This window comes from Pocillopora verrucosa, chromosome 10 (assembly GCF_036669915.1).
Source record: "Pocillopora verrucosa isolate sample1 chromosome 10, ASM3666991v2, whole genome shotgun sequence".
NCBI lineage: Eukaryota > Metazoa > Cnidaria > Anthozoa > Scleractinia > Pocilloporidae > Pocillopora > Pocillopora verrucosa.
Genome location: NC_089321.1, coordinates 4,333,684 through 4,346,996, shown reverse-complemented (window position 1 = coordinate 4,346,996; position 13,313 = coordinate 4,333,684). Strand labels below are relative to the sequence as shown.

Below are 13,313 nucleotides of genomic sequence, written 5' to 3'. Positions count from 1 at the left end.
TCACTGTGTACGTTTGTAAAATATATTTAACACTCAAACGCCAAGACGTACTACGTAGGGGGGGTAAGCTTATAATTTGTGGAAAAATGTTATCACATGGTGATAATCCGTGGATTATTAACTGGCTTGTATAGGTGTATCAGGAGAATCTATGGTGATATTTCATTTACAAATATGTGTAGAAATGACATGCTTTGAAGTTTGGCGTTTCATTTTGTTGCATTTTCAACGAAAGAAAGATTGGCTGGTCAATTTTTTTCTCGCTTGTATTTTCAGTGCCACTATTGCTAGTGAAATTATAATTGAAATGTCAATTTAACTTTGCCAATTATCTGGCTTTCTTGCGTTGATGGATTTATTACTTGGTAATAAAAAGAAAACCAAAGACGAAAAATTAATTAGGATGTCTATGTTATATGCAAATATTGGTTTATGCAGCCGCTCTTTTGGTATGGCTACCTTACGACCTTGCGGTCAATATATATGTCAAAGGAGCACGAAGTGCAGCGCTGAGAGCAGTTCGCTTTGGAGTGCTTGTGAATAAATTTCATGGAAGCTAGGCGTAAAGAAAGTTCATAGTACTAAAATCAGTTGCATCAATTGGTTGTGTAAATCAGCATTGAAGAAATTTTACTCGAAAAAAGAGTCAATGTTGTGAAAGAAAAAATGTACACAAAGCTTAAGAGAAAGGTTGAGCTTGTTTACAAATGCACTTAACATAATAATCTCAACCGAGATGACGTTCTCAGTCGTCATTGCTTCAAACTGAAAATTGTGTTCTTTGTTTGAGATGGTTGTAGGACACCTAGCCGACTTAAGACTCGGTATCAACATTCAGAAGGAATGAAAAAGAAATAATTCTTTACTCTCAAACAAATTACCATGATAGCTTTTTAGGCAGGGGTATTGATGAAAGCGGAAATCTGTCCCAACTTGTTTGCTTGCTGCTCGACATTAAAAAGACTCAATGTTTTTATTGTTGTTATGTGTGGTGAAGTTATTAGCTCTTTCTCGTCTTTTTTGTTTTCAGCAACGGCATGCTTTGTTACGAAGGCCGATATTAATTGCTGGGCCTTTTTAATAACAATTCAAAACATAAGCATTTTTTCCAAGTGCAAGTCTGTCACAAAATGAAATTTCACCGTCTAAATAATTCTGCCCAATTCATATACAAAAATGAAATATACTTTTTAACGGTAGGAGAGGAAACGAACCAGTGTCATGTTAATTGTTGCTCAATTTAAAGCGTTAATTAGAATGGTAGTTGAATGGTAACAGCTGAGTGAAGCTTTTTAGCACCATCCGTGGAAGATCACAAAAGCTGTTCACGGTTGTTCTTTCAGATACTCTTTCGTCTACGTCTAATTTCCTTAGGGTAGGTAGCAGTTTTCATGTGCTGACGATAAAGCAGTTTCATGAGACTCTACGAAACCCCATGTACAATCTTTCAACGTTTCTTTCAATGTTGTTCAATGTTGCATTGTTTTTCCCTCTCTGAATTTTAGGATAAGATTTGGTAGTCGAATTGCTTACAAAACTAATTAAAATTCCGATCGATTTTGGACGGCGCGATAAACTATGAGACTAACCGCGCTAACCTCGTAATACAAAGTTGGAAAACTATCAGGACCTTCTGTGCGCTCAAAATTTTACATAACGCAGCTTTTTGTACATTTTTGTGCAGTAACCAAGAGAATGCTTCAGATAACTTGGTTATTGACCGCGCGGCATGAACCTCTGCAGGTTTCCTAAAACCTATAACAAGTGTAGAAATTATTGATAGGGACAAGGCTGTGCAAAGTGGTGTTTCAGTGGTCGCCGAATTTGAGATTACTGATCGTAATTTGTTTGTGAAAGAGGAATTCAAAGTGAACACCAAACTGTGTTGTTGATACTTACATACGCTTGCGATGAAAGTTCTTGAGCTCGTTGCTTTCCAATTCTTCCGTTGTCGCTGAAAAATCGTGCTAATTTGCTTAACACTTCCCTTAGTCTTAAGGAACTTACAGAAAAGTAAAATTCCTTTTTTTTTCACAGTAAACGTCCTTCAATAGAAATAATTTCTACCAACACACGGACTCGCTCAGATGGTTATAAATATTAGGCTCCAAAGTGTCTACTGGTTTGTTTCTGTCATTATTGGTCAGTACCTCGCGAACAAAGAACTCGGTAAAGCGTAAACTTGGTAGTCCAAGGCGGCCATTTATAACCTTCCAAATTACTCGTTAATCGCTTTTTATGGTAAACTGTCAATCCTACTGTGTTTTTGGTCTATGCAAATTGTTTTAAGTAATAGGTATAGAGGCGATTAGGAAGGTGTTTTGTTGCCGGAAATATTAATTCGAAAGTTTTGTACTCATATTGAAAATGCAAACGAACAATTTGAATTGGGTTGATTGAAGTTTCACGAAGCTTTAGGTTTCCAAATTATACTTGAAAAGTTGGGCGTGATTGAGTGTCGTTTATCTTTCAGTTTCGTCTGATAACATGCAGTTCCTTACCAAAATAACTTACAAAGTTAAACGACGATTTTCGTAAGCGCATTGAGACTTTTCTCTATCGAAATTAATTAAGAATAAAAATTCATCTGTGCCTACCGCTGCTCCGCTTGGCCGAGCAATCATTGTGTGCTTGTGTTTTTAAAGTTGTTTTTACTTCTCGCTGATTGAATGGCCCGCACTACAAACCCAATAATCGTTATTCATCGCGTTGCTATTAAAAAGCAGGCTGTTTTAACGATACTTACATTGAAAATTAATTACTGCAGTGTTTCTGAACATGAAAAGCACAATACACAGAACTTACTTTGAGTTATTGGCTAACAAAGCCCGGATTAACATAACAACCTACCTAGTTACTGTTTCGTGGCCTCTTTCCCTTTTGCTTCACCTGCTGATTGCGAGTCCTTAATGTGCCTGTCGACAAACAAATCGATCTGGTAGCTCGGGGGTTTTCTTTTTGTTTCAAATGACCTTGAACGCTAAACATACATAGTTAGTCACAAGCAGTCACGAGCATATGACGTTGTTGCTTGCAGCTGACTTCAGCCCCCGGGATATGTATTCAATAGTCCCCCGTAACTTGCGTGGACACTAATTGCCGCGAACTGATTGGCCGATTTCGGCTGGCCGCGACAAAAACATATTTAGAAACAGAAACATAGTTCATTGAACCTCGAATTGTCCTCTTTTGTTATAAACCAGCGAACTGGAAGCCGGTCACGTTTCGGTAATGTCTTCCTCGAGAATCATTTTTTATATAGGTTCGTTGTCTTCAATCTCTTAAACTTGAGAGTACAGTACTAATGATATATTATAATATATTACTGCATGGCTTTTGTTACTAACGTCTCCAAGAGCCTTCTAGTATTATTATGGTAATCAAGGTGACACGAGGCCTGAGTAGGTGCCATTAGATTCTCACTATGAGGCAGTTGTTGTGCTTGTGGATTCTCCTCTTAACAGCAACAACAGTTATAATTTTGAATATTATTTCGAGGCTTATAGAACCTGTGATGTTATTAATAGCTCAGACGTGGTATATGAAGTTGGTTGTTTTCTTTTCGTCAAGAATTTGACAAGGATGCTCTAGAATTTCTTAGCCGTGAACTTTTCATAACTTTGCACCTGTGAGTGGTATATTTTTAAGTTATGATCAAAATTTGTCTCGACTCGTTTTTGATTTCCTGTTGAGATGTTTCTCAGGTAAGATTGTAAACCGACAGTTTCTGTTCTATTTTACGTGCTGAATTAACTCGATTAATTCTGATTAATTTGTAATTCGCTTTGTGAAGCTAATATTTATTGTGATTTCCAAAGACCAACCATGTCAGCCATAACATCTGTGTATTCAAATGATACTGAAATAATGCAGTCTTTTCGGCTTGACGTCTTTCAAATTCATAACAAAAGATACCCCCTAATTCGTCTCCTTTCCAAAAAAGATACCTTTGTAGCTCAACTACAGAACGTTGGTCTATTGTAGGTACGACAAATGAATAAAGGGGGTAAGTTTCTAAAGAAAATACGATGCTGCGTCAATCAGAGCTCGGACTAAGGGCTAATTAACGCTTAAACGTCATCTTTAGAAACTCTTTACGGTAGGCAATTTATTTTATCAACTCAGTGGATAGCACTTAAGTTCACAAGGTATGTACGCCGTTAAGATTCTTTTCTGGTGATCAAAGTACGGCTTGGCTCAACTAGGCATAATTTTGAAATTAACATTTAGGCAATGCACTTTTAACCTCTTCTGTCCAACAAGGAAAATAACGCTAATTAATTTCAATTGAGAATTTTTTCAGCTTTGAAGGGTTAGAAGCGTTTACAATTAAACAGTGTTTCTTGACAAAGGTCATTTTATGATTAGAGAGGTACATTTAATCTCAATTGAAGACTTTTACAGTAGTAACCAGCTGTTCTTTATCTTTCAAATTTTTTCCTCGAAAGTTGGTTTAATATCTTTTGGAGAAGTACTATAAGGAAAATGTTTTGGATACTGTTTACAGTAGCAATTTAATGACACAAAAATATATGAACAAGGTCTTGTATCTGGGCTTGTACAAACTTTTTACCGATAGTAGCCATGTGCAGAGCTTTTAAAAAGCGACGCAAGCTAATTGTGTACTTCATATTGAACTTTATAAACCTTCCTAAGCTAATATCTTTTAGGCATTTGACATGACAAACTATCCTTGGAATGCAAACGTCACTCGTAGTCTACGACATTGCGTGAGTTGAGCGATGACATGGAAACATTTTAAGGGAGCATGAACGGTGGATACGTGACAGAGGGGGTGGAATCTAGAGGTGTCCAGAAACAGCTCAGATTTAAGCCGGATCTTTTGTTCACTCTTTCATCCATGTTCGGCTCTCACTAAAAGAAACTGTTACTTCAAAAAATTAAAATAAAGGTTGAATGTGTTATGTTCTTTTGAATCAAATCAATGGTCTTCAAACGTTTTGAATTGAGAAATTAAAAACATGGATGCCTTGCATTCATCCATAACGAATATTGCACACGAGAAAATTTAAATGAGAAACTGATGGAAATAACTTTTGCTTTTAAAATGGAGCCGCTTCGAATGCCAATCAATACTACAAAATGTTTTTAGCAAACGAAAAGAACGTGTTTCGCTCAAAGTTTCCCTAGTGGGTACTGATGACGGTCGATTCAATCAGGTTTTGATGTTATGTCACGCGATCGGTTTTGTTGTCATGCATCTTTTTCGTGGGCATTTGCCGATCGAAGGGGGGGAAAAACATCTGTAAATATAATTGAATACCGACGAAAGTTGTGAATTGCTCATGGATTATTATCGTAGCGAAAGCTATATTGCTTTGATATCCTTACAATAATACGTTGTTACAGTGGAAAGGTAATGGATGATTTCGTGGTTTCGTGTGTGTGTGACCGTTTTCTGTTTCCGGTTCCGGTTAGGAACTCCCGCGCAAGAAAGCGAAGCAGCAATTGAGGTAAAAACAGTGTTTCGGTTACGTCTGTGGTATGAATTGTAAACCACATGGAGGGAAATTGAAAGAATAATTTATTTTAAATAATTAGCTTTATCTTTGTTTTTCTTCGCAAAATGGCAGAAATAGAAGAATTAATTTCGATAAAAATGTGCAGGTAAAAACAATCGCACTAAATGAAAGTATTGTACTTCCACTTGATCGTTCAAAGAAACACAACTAAAGCTCAACACCAGTAACGAATACACTGATATTTGACAAACACTTCTGCAATTAACCGTTAAAACAGAATTTTACAACATGAGCCATATTTGACATAATTTGAATTTACAACTAATATCGCATACGAAATTAAACCCTGTGTAAACAAGGTTGAGAGTTTCTCTTTAACCAGTTCTCAAAACAATTCTTTCAGTTCAAATAAACTCGCCGCTGAATACCGTTATAATTTGATTTTCGTTGCTATTCGTTTTCAGCCTTTTAACTTCTCTCGACAGTAACAAATTAGGGCCAGGCTTGAGTGAAACAAGGAAAAAACTTACCAAAATTCACGTGAGAAACATCTCTCTCCCAGACGGCGATTTTCCTTGTTTATCAAGCTTGGTGCCGAGATGTAAACCGTTGCTTGACCAGTGTTTTTTGTTTCTTTAAAATTGAGGACCTTCTCGAAACTCGGACGAGCCAATTTTGTTAATCCTTAATCTTGACTTATCGGCTTAAAGCTTGTGTTTTCAAACAACCGTGGTCCTATTTTTATCAATCCTTACGTGCGTCACTTGATGCGGGTCATTTCCGCCGCCCCCTGTGACGTACGTACGCGTCACGCAACGACAGGTGTGCTTCTTTGAGTGGCTTTATATTGTAGTTTTTTTTGGCTATATATTGTTTCTAAGGAGGAACGTTACCAATTTTTAAATTTACGTTCCCTTGTAAAAACTTCACTCTGGGGGCCTTTTTTTAAATTTTGTTGCCACTCAAAAGGATTAGTTCAGCATAAACGTGAGTTCAACTCGATTAACCTGAAACCCTAAAAAAAGAAACTACGAGTGTAGGCTTTAAATCACGTACAAATCAATGACTGAGTCACGAAAAGCTATATTCTGATCGAAAAGCAGGCTACAAATGCATCTTCCACATCAGTGAAGTTTGTGTAAGCAAAAACAGTAGCTATTCAGAACTTTTAGATGGTGAGAGAAACACACAGTAAAAAAAATCAGAATTTTGGTCCCTTATATTTACTAAAGTGAAGTTCTTCTGTTGATTTAACTTTGTGTGGACAAGTTGACAAGCGTGAAATTGACATCCGGCAACGAAATGAACATATGAAATTTAATCTTTAACGGCATGGCTTCTGGCAAGACTTATTTTTATTTTGTTGATCTTCTCTGAATGGACTCAAGGTCACTAAGAATTGCTGAAAACTTGAGAATGCCAGTCAACAACAAGGTCATATTGAATCACTGAATCGGAAGCTGGATAAATATTGTTGTTCAAGTCGCATTTTTTCAGACTTTTCGTCTATAAGGTTTAACCGGTCCTTAATATGACTCATGCTAATAAATTTCTGTTTCAGATGACCTTATTATTGTAAATAACCGTCTCAGCTCTTCAATTGAGCAAAGAACATAACACGAACGTTAGGAGAGCGTGTAGCTGATACAGTCAGAATGTTCTTACCGATGGTGTGTGCCGATTTTGATCCATAAATTGTAAAGATAAAGAGATAACTTAGGCGAGAACACCTGTGAGGCAGATAAATTCGAATCATCTACTATTGCGTTTGTCACAATGTGAGACACTTTGCACTTGAGATAAGCTATCAATTTGTAGACCTCTACGATAGAAAATTAAAGCTTAACTATTTGGGGTATAGCGAAGAAAGATGGGTGATTTTATGCTTCAAGGTAAAAACGAAATAAAACTTGAACAAAATGTTGATTTCAATCTTTCACGAACCCAGAAAAATGTGACTTGCAGACGAGAGTGAATATCACGTACAGGACCTAGGCATACCGATGGTGGCTCGCTTCAAATCATGACAATGGTTAATTCTTATCTTGTTCCCCTTACCTTCCTAATGGTGTTCATGTGCTGAGCAAAAACCCTAATATTCCATTATAGTTTGACGTATTTAGGTCCAGAACGTATTTGTCCTTTTAGTCTTGACCACATTAAGCTTAGATGCATTTCCATTGTTCAGTTTAGGCACTATAATAGCACTTAAATCAGGTCACCGCGTTTTGGCATGAACACGTGTTTTGCAGGTTATTTTTAACCACATTTTTAAGATTTACTTATTAATAAGCCACGTTTGATATTGATCAAAGGATGGTTTCCAGTCGGTCTGGCGACTTTGTTTGGAATTTTGAAACGTTTGCAAAATAAACCTTGCAAGGTCACTGAACTGCCACGTTATACCATTAATTCGGCTGATTAACACCCGACGGTCAATTACCGAAGGGCGCTGGCTCAAAGGAAAACATGAGAGGAATTAATAGAAGCAGACAAATATTTTGTTAGCTTTTGAACTGACATCCAAAGAGATTATTTTGCCAGCGTCTAATAAATTATACCACATAACCTTACAATTTTGGCAAGCCCCCTTTTTTGAGAGTAAACTTGTAAGAATTGACATTATCGATTCAGGTACCAAAACCTTATTGCATGCAGTTTTCCAGTTTTCAATCTTTATCTTTAACGCTAACATCATACAACTAAATCAAAAGGAATAATTAGAGATCAGTTATCCAAACTGCAGAATAATCATCGCAATTATAAGTGTCGAACAGAAACGTAACTGTGAAAATGATGCCAGAGAACATGCAAGGTTGAACGAGATTCGATTTGCTACACTAGAAGGACTGTAACCTACTGCAATTACTCTCCGCTAACATTTTTCATACACAATAGTTTACAGGAGAGAAAGCGAAATAAGAATACACCAAAACGTATCACTGGCTACTTCAATTAAATTTTGAGCAAAAAAAATTATTGAGTTTGGTGAGCTTTTTTCCCTCTTATATCAACAATTGGTACATTAAGAGAGCATCATGAAAACTCACCTCACGAAAAATTGATTTAAAAATCTATTTACTCTCCCTAGTCTAGAACTGTACGGTGATTCTTTTTTCGGAAAAAAGGCAGCAATGATTCTCAAATAACAATCTCAAAATTTATCCTCTCTGAGATAAGGGCGCTTATTATTTTCATTATGTCAAGAAATTAAATGAATAAGTTTCGACACTGTCGTTTCAATAGTATCGTTTTTTTTGCCAGTTGTAACCAAGGTGATATCGAAAACAGTTTAATTTAGGTAAAGGTTTGTTGGGTACCTTTTCCGTTGCTCACTGTTACGACAGAAGAGCTCCAAGGAGCATTACTGAGGATTAAATAGGTCCCAAATTTAGTCGCTCTTTCTTGTTGGACCGAATATCGCAATGCCCATAAAAATGTATAGCACATAATGCAGTTGGTATTTGTTTGACTTTGAAAGTGTAAAATTGGTTGTATCAATGAATGGAATATTGTTCGTCGAACGACTTTTTTAGCATAAGTGATATAAAACTAATAATGAAACACAACTAGTTCTACACAGTGTTTACAAACAAACGCCTTACTTGACCCGGATTCAGGGTTCATGCTATGGGGACCTTCTCCGTGCTCCTTTCTATCACGGTTAGCGTAACACTCATTTTACCGGGACCCTTATTAAATAAGGTTTTGTCGTAACGCCAGTCAACAAAATTATCGTAAAATCCGGCCCCTTTACCCTCAAAGGAAGCCAAAATAAAATGAATGAAAACTGGTTATGTTTGAGGAATTCTTACCTTTGGTATCCTACAATAACTCCCCAAGGAACTGGTGTTCTTTTTCAAGAACTCCTTTTAACGACTGGACGCACATTCTAAGAGAAGAAGGATAAAATTGTCTCAGTGTTGAACCTGGTTGGATAACTGTTAGTCAGAGTGTGAATTGGTGCCTTGATGAATAGTTTTTAATTCCCCATAGGAATATGAAATCTTCAGAAAGCATCCATAAATATACCGTTATTGAAACGGACTTAATTGCTTTCAAAAACAATGAAAACACTAATTTACTTTGAGTCAAGTGGCATCTGCTTTGTCTTAATAACAAGATGGTTTACGGCAAAGTGCGGCCGAATTATTCATCACTTTGAAGGGGATTACCATATATTCATGTTGCAATAAGCTGAGAAAAAGGAAAAATACACCAGAACGTTATCGTTATTACCATTATAATGAAAACAATCCCCCAACACTCTTCGACCCATCTGTGTCCTGGTACTATTTGCATGAAAGATTTACCGAAAACTGATTAAAAAACCAATTAGAACCAGCAAAAGGAAAACAGATGAGAAAAGCCGGTAACATCCTAATAGCCAAGGAAGCATGCGAGAAAATGAAAACGAAAATGAAAATCAGTTCTGCGATTTTTAGAAAAAAAAATCAGGAGGAAAAATTCTTAGGGATCTCTGTGCAAATTTCGTGCAAAAATTTGTAAACACCTTTTGTTGCCGAGTAGTATATAATCCTGAAACTGACCTGAAATTATCTAGACTGTTAATAGGAATGAAAAAAATCCAGATAGTAATTTCATGACCTAAATTTAGTTTGTTTTTTGAGCTGCTAAACATGCTTTATTCTGCTGAATAAATGATAACAAATTGAGGAATTAATTGTTGGGGTTTTTCATTTTTTTGCGGCAATTTAACTCGCCATTTCTTTCTCGAAATTGTGATAACACTTCGCGTATGAAAGCAAATTTTCATCTGAAGACTTATGCATATATTTCTTTGAACATTACCACTTTGAAATATATACAGTCTAATTACAAAGTAATTGCATGACTGATGATTTTTTAATTGATTATGTGTATATGTTGTCTTGTTCCGCCAGTCTATCAGTTTATTAAGGTTTTTGTAACTTTGTTGATTGCTTTGAGCGTAGCAACAGAGTTATGTTACGAAAAAATAGATGTGATGCATCTTATAAAGTGAAATTTCAGAAATGACTCTGTTTTATAACGCGAAATTGTCACGTTCATCAAATGAACCACTGGGGCAAAGCTCTAAGAAATATTGTTTACATTGATAGCGATGAAATGAGAACGAAGGTGGCTTTTTTGTACTTTTTGCACTGATGAGAGTTATGATATCCTACTTAATTTCAACTTTGATTTCGGGTACATAACCGTGGCAGAATGCTATATACAAACAAAGTACCTGGCATACTAAGTCTGGTAGGGTTCCGATATTATGATAATTAATTTTCACGTTTAAATCGCTTGCGAAAGTCACCAGAACATGAATTTATAACTAAAAAAATAAAGATGATGCAGTTCAAGGCTTAGTGAATTAATCCAAATATCTTCTCGTTTTCAAGTTCTTTGGCTTAAGGTCGGTTAAAAATAAGGAAAATCCAATCATGCCCAATGAATTCACTAAATTTACATTCATAAAATTTCAATGTGTAATTGACTGTGAAATATTTTTGTCGAAATAAATAACAGCAATAACACGTAAAAGAGTTATATTAGTTTCTTCTTTACTAGACTAAATTGGAGGTTTATTTTTTTTTTCTTGGTAGACAAATTTAAAAATAAATATACAATACCATGAACAAAAACAATAGAGTGACAACAACATTAAAACAAAAATGTTACGAACAACACGGTGTCAGTGGCATAACACTATGACTGGGACGAAATTTCAGTGCAGTACTGTGGGAACACAACCAACAGGAATATTATCGTGATCAGTGTAAGAGAGGATTTCAAAACCTTTTCTGAGGATTTATTAAGTCCAAAAAATTTAGGAATCGGAATTTTGGTCCAGTAAATGCATTTTAGTTCCTAAAATGCAAGTTAACTGCCACAATCATTAACTGGCTGTTCTGATACGACTTACGAATATTTCGTTTACCAGTTGGCACATGTTAAGAGGGGAAAGGTTGTCTTGCTATAATTATAAAAATGAGTCTACCTCGGTAAGCCTGACGGCGGATTTGTGGCGATGATCTATGACTAAACCCTCGCTCAAGAATCTAACTGTGTTGTAGATAAACAAGACGTCCGCAGTATTAAACTTCTGATTGTCTTTTCGCACCAATGATCTCCAATGCAGCACTTAGCAAAAGCTCATAATAGATTAATTTAATACCACATCGTTGGCCGTAAAATGTATCCGCCCCCATTAAAGTCATTCATTAGTGCTTTGTCAGTCATAAATTAAACCCAAAAGCACAAAGTTACACAATGAAAGACAATGATCGGGCCATTACCACTAATCCTTCACAAGGATGCTTCTAGATTACTGTGGTTACTGAAAGCTTCACTAAACGATAGCCTTAAAATTGATCAGGAGTTTGCAATTTAGCCATGGCTTGCCCCATTTCACATCCTATTTAGCAAACAATGAATAGTTCATAAAATAGTAATTGCGTTGCATTACGTTGCGAAAGCATACCGTATGTCCTTGTTCAAATACTGCTTTTATACGCTAGCACAATGGAAACTTCGCAGGAGGCAGTTTCCATAACTTTGTGGATAACCTTGTGATAATTACCGACAAAGTGTTTATGGAACAAACCACGTAGTTAACAAGCACCAAAAAGGAGCAGATATTTTTCTCCAGACTTCTCTCAGATCTTTGCCAAGGCCTTTGATGGTGGACCGCACTAATATAATCGTAAGTTTATGAGTTAGTTATTTAAATATGTAACCATGAACGGCTTGGTCTCGTAGTGCAAGATGTGTGGTCAGTTTTAAAGTTACCGGTATTTACTTTTATAGATAAACTTATCTAACAGTATTCAAGTTGGGCTGGCTTGATGCACTTTTTGTTAAAATTAATAGCACTACGGCTATTCAAGGAAATTTGTCACTCATGTTAAAGAAGTTTTGGCAAAGTGTCACTGTAGATCGTAACTTTGTTGCAACAATGTTTTTGAAAATACTCATTTGTTTGGTCGAAACCCCAATAACACCTTATAAAGAACGAACTGTAGTAATTTTTGTATGATAGTGCAACTGCGTACAGTGGAGCAAAGTAGTCAAGGGCACAAGGTGCTAAGTTCGTTACGTTTTATCTAGCACTGTTGATCGCGATAAGGCGAACCTTCAACCCTTTCAGTTGCGGTGTTCTCAGTATAAAGCTAGTCTCGTGTTTATTAATGCAATTTGGTGGTGTCTTTTCGTAGTGTTTTGGATGATGTACAAAGAGAATATATTTGAAAAGCTGATATACCGTAGACCACATCATGGAATGAGTATGCTGATTGTTTGTTTTTTTTTCCTATAGTAGTCTTCATTATCGAATTGTGAGCGCATTATTGTTAAAAGTATAGATTGCCTACCTTAGGTAAGAAAGTTATCATTGCTTTCGTATTACTATATCACCTATTTCTGTCAGAGTTGACTGAAAGTACACAGCCTTATCAGCTGAGAGGTTGTCTGCTCAAGCAAAGAGGTTATGTTAACTAAATGCAAAATTCAGGACTCTGTTATTAAGTTTTAAATTGGCCATTCAGTTTAGAAGTTCTAAATGCATTTCACTTAAACCTCTTTTTTTTAGAAATTTTTACATTTTCGGTGAATTATCTTTCTCTTTAATAACTCTAGCTTAAATCGTCGAATGATTTGGGGCAAGAGAAACAATAAACCGCTATTTATGTTTATGTTTTTTTCCGGAGTCACATAGATCTCCGTTTGTACTTTTGAAAAAAGGAAATGAGTTATTGCAACCCCCACGCTCCTGTCACTCTTTCAAATTTACTACAGCCTTTTACATCATTTTTTTAAAGTACATTTCAATCATGAAAGCCA

The 13,313-nt window shown here is 36.1% G+C and overlaps 1 protein-coding gene across 9 annotated transcripts in view; it reads right to left on the bottom strand.

Moving 5' to 3' along the window:
• LOC131788125 (D(1) dopamine receptor-like) overlaps positions 1 to 13,313 on the bottom strand; it is a 49,662-nt gene that overhangs the window by 10,108 nt on the left and 26,241 nt on the right. For 3 of the 9 annotated variants that reach the window (XM_059105192.2, XM_059105195.2, XM_066173514.1), the window contains one exon: positions 9,299 to 9,375. The gene's annotated coding sequence lies outside the window, so the exon portion shown is untranslated. Of the gene's footprint in view, positions 1 to 1,899; positions 2,127 to 2,850; positions 2,916 to 6,013; positions 6,190 to 7,541; positions 7,666 to 9,298; positions 9,376 to 13,313 lie in introns of those variants that run through there. The other 6 variants (XM_066173510.1, XM_066173511.1, XM_066173513.1 and 3 more) reach the window with 5 other exon arrangements.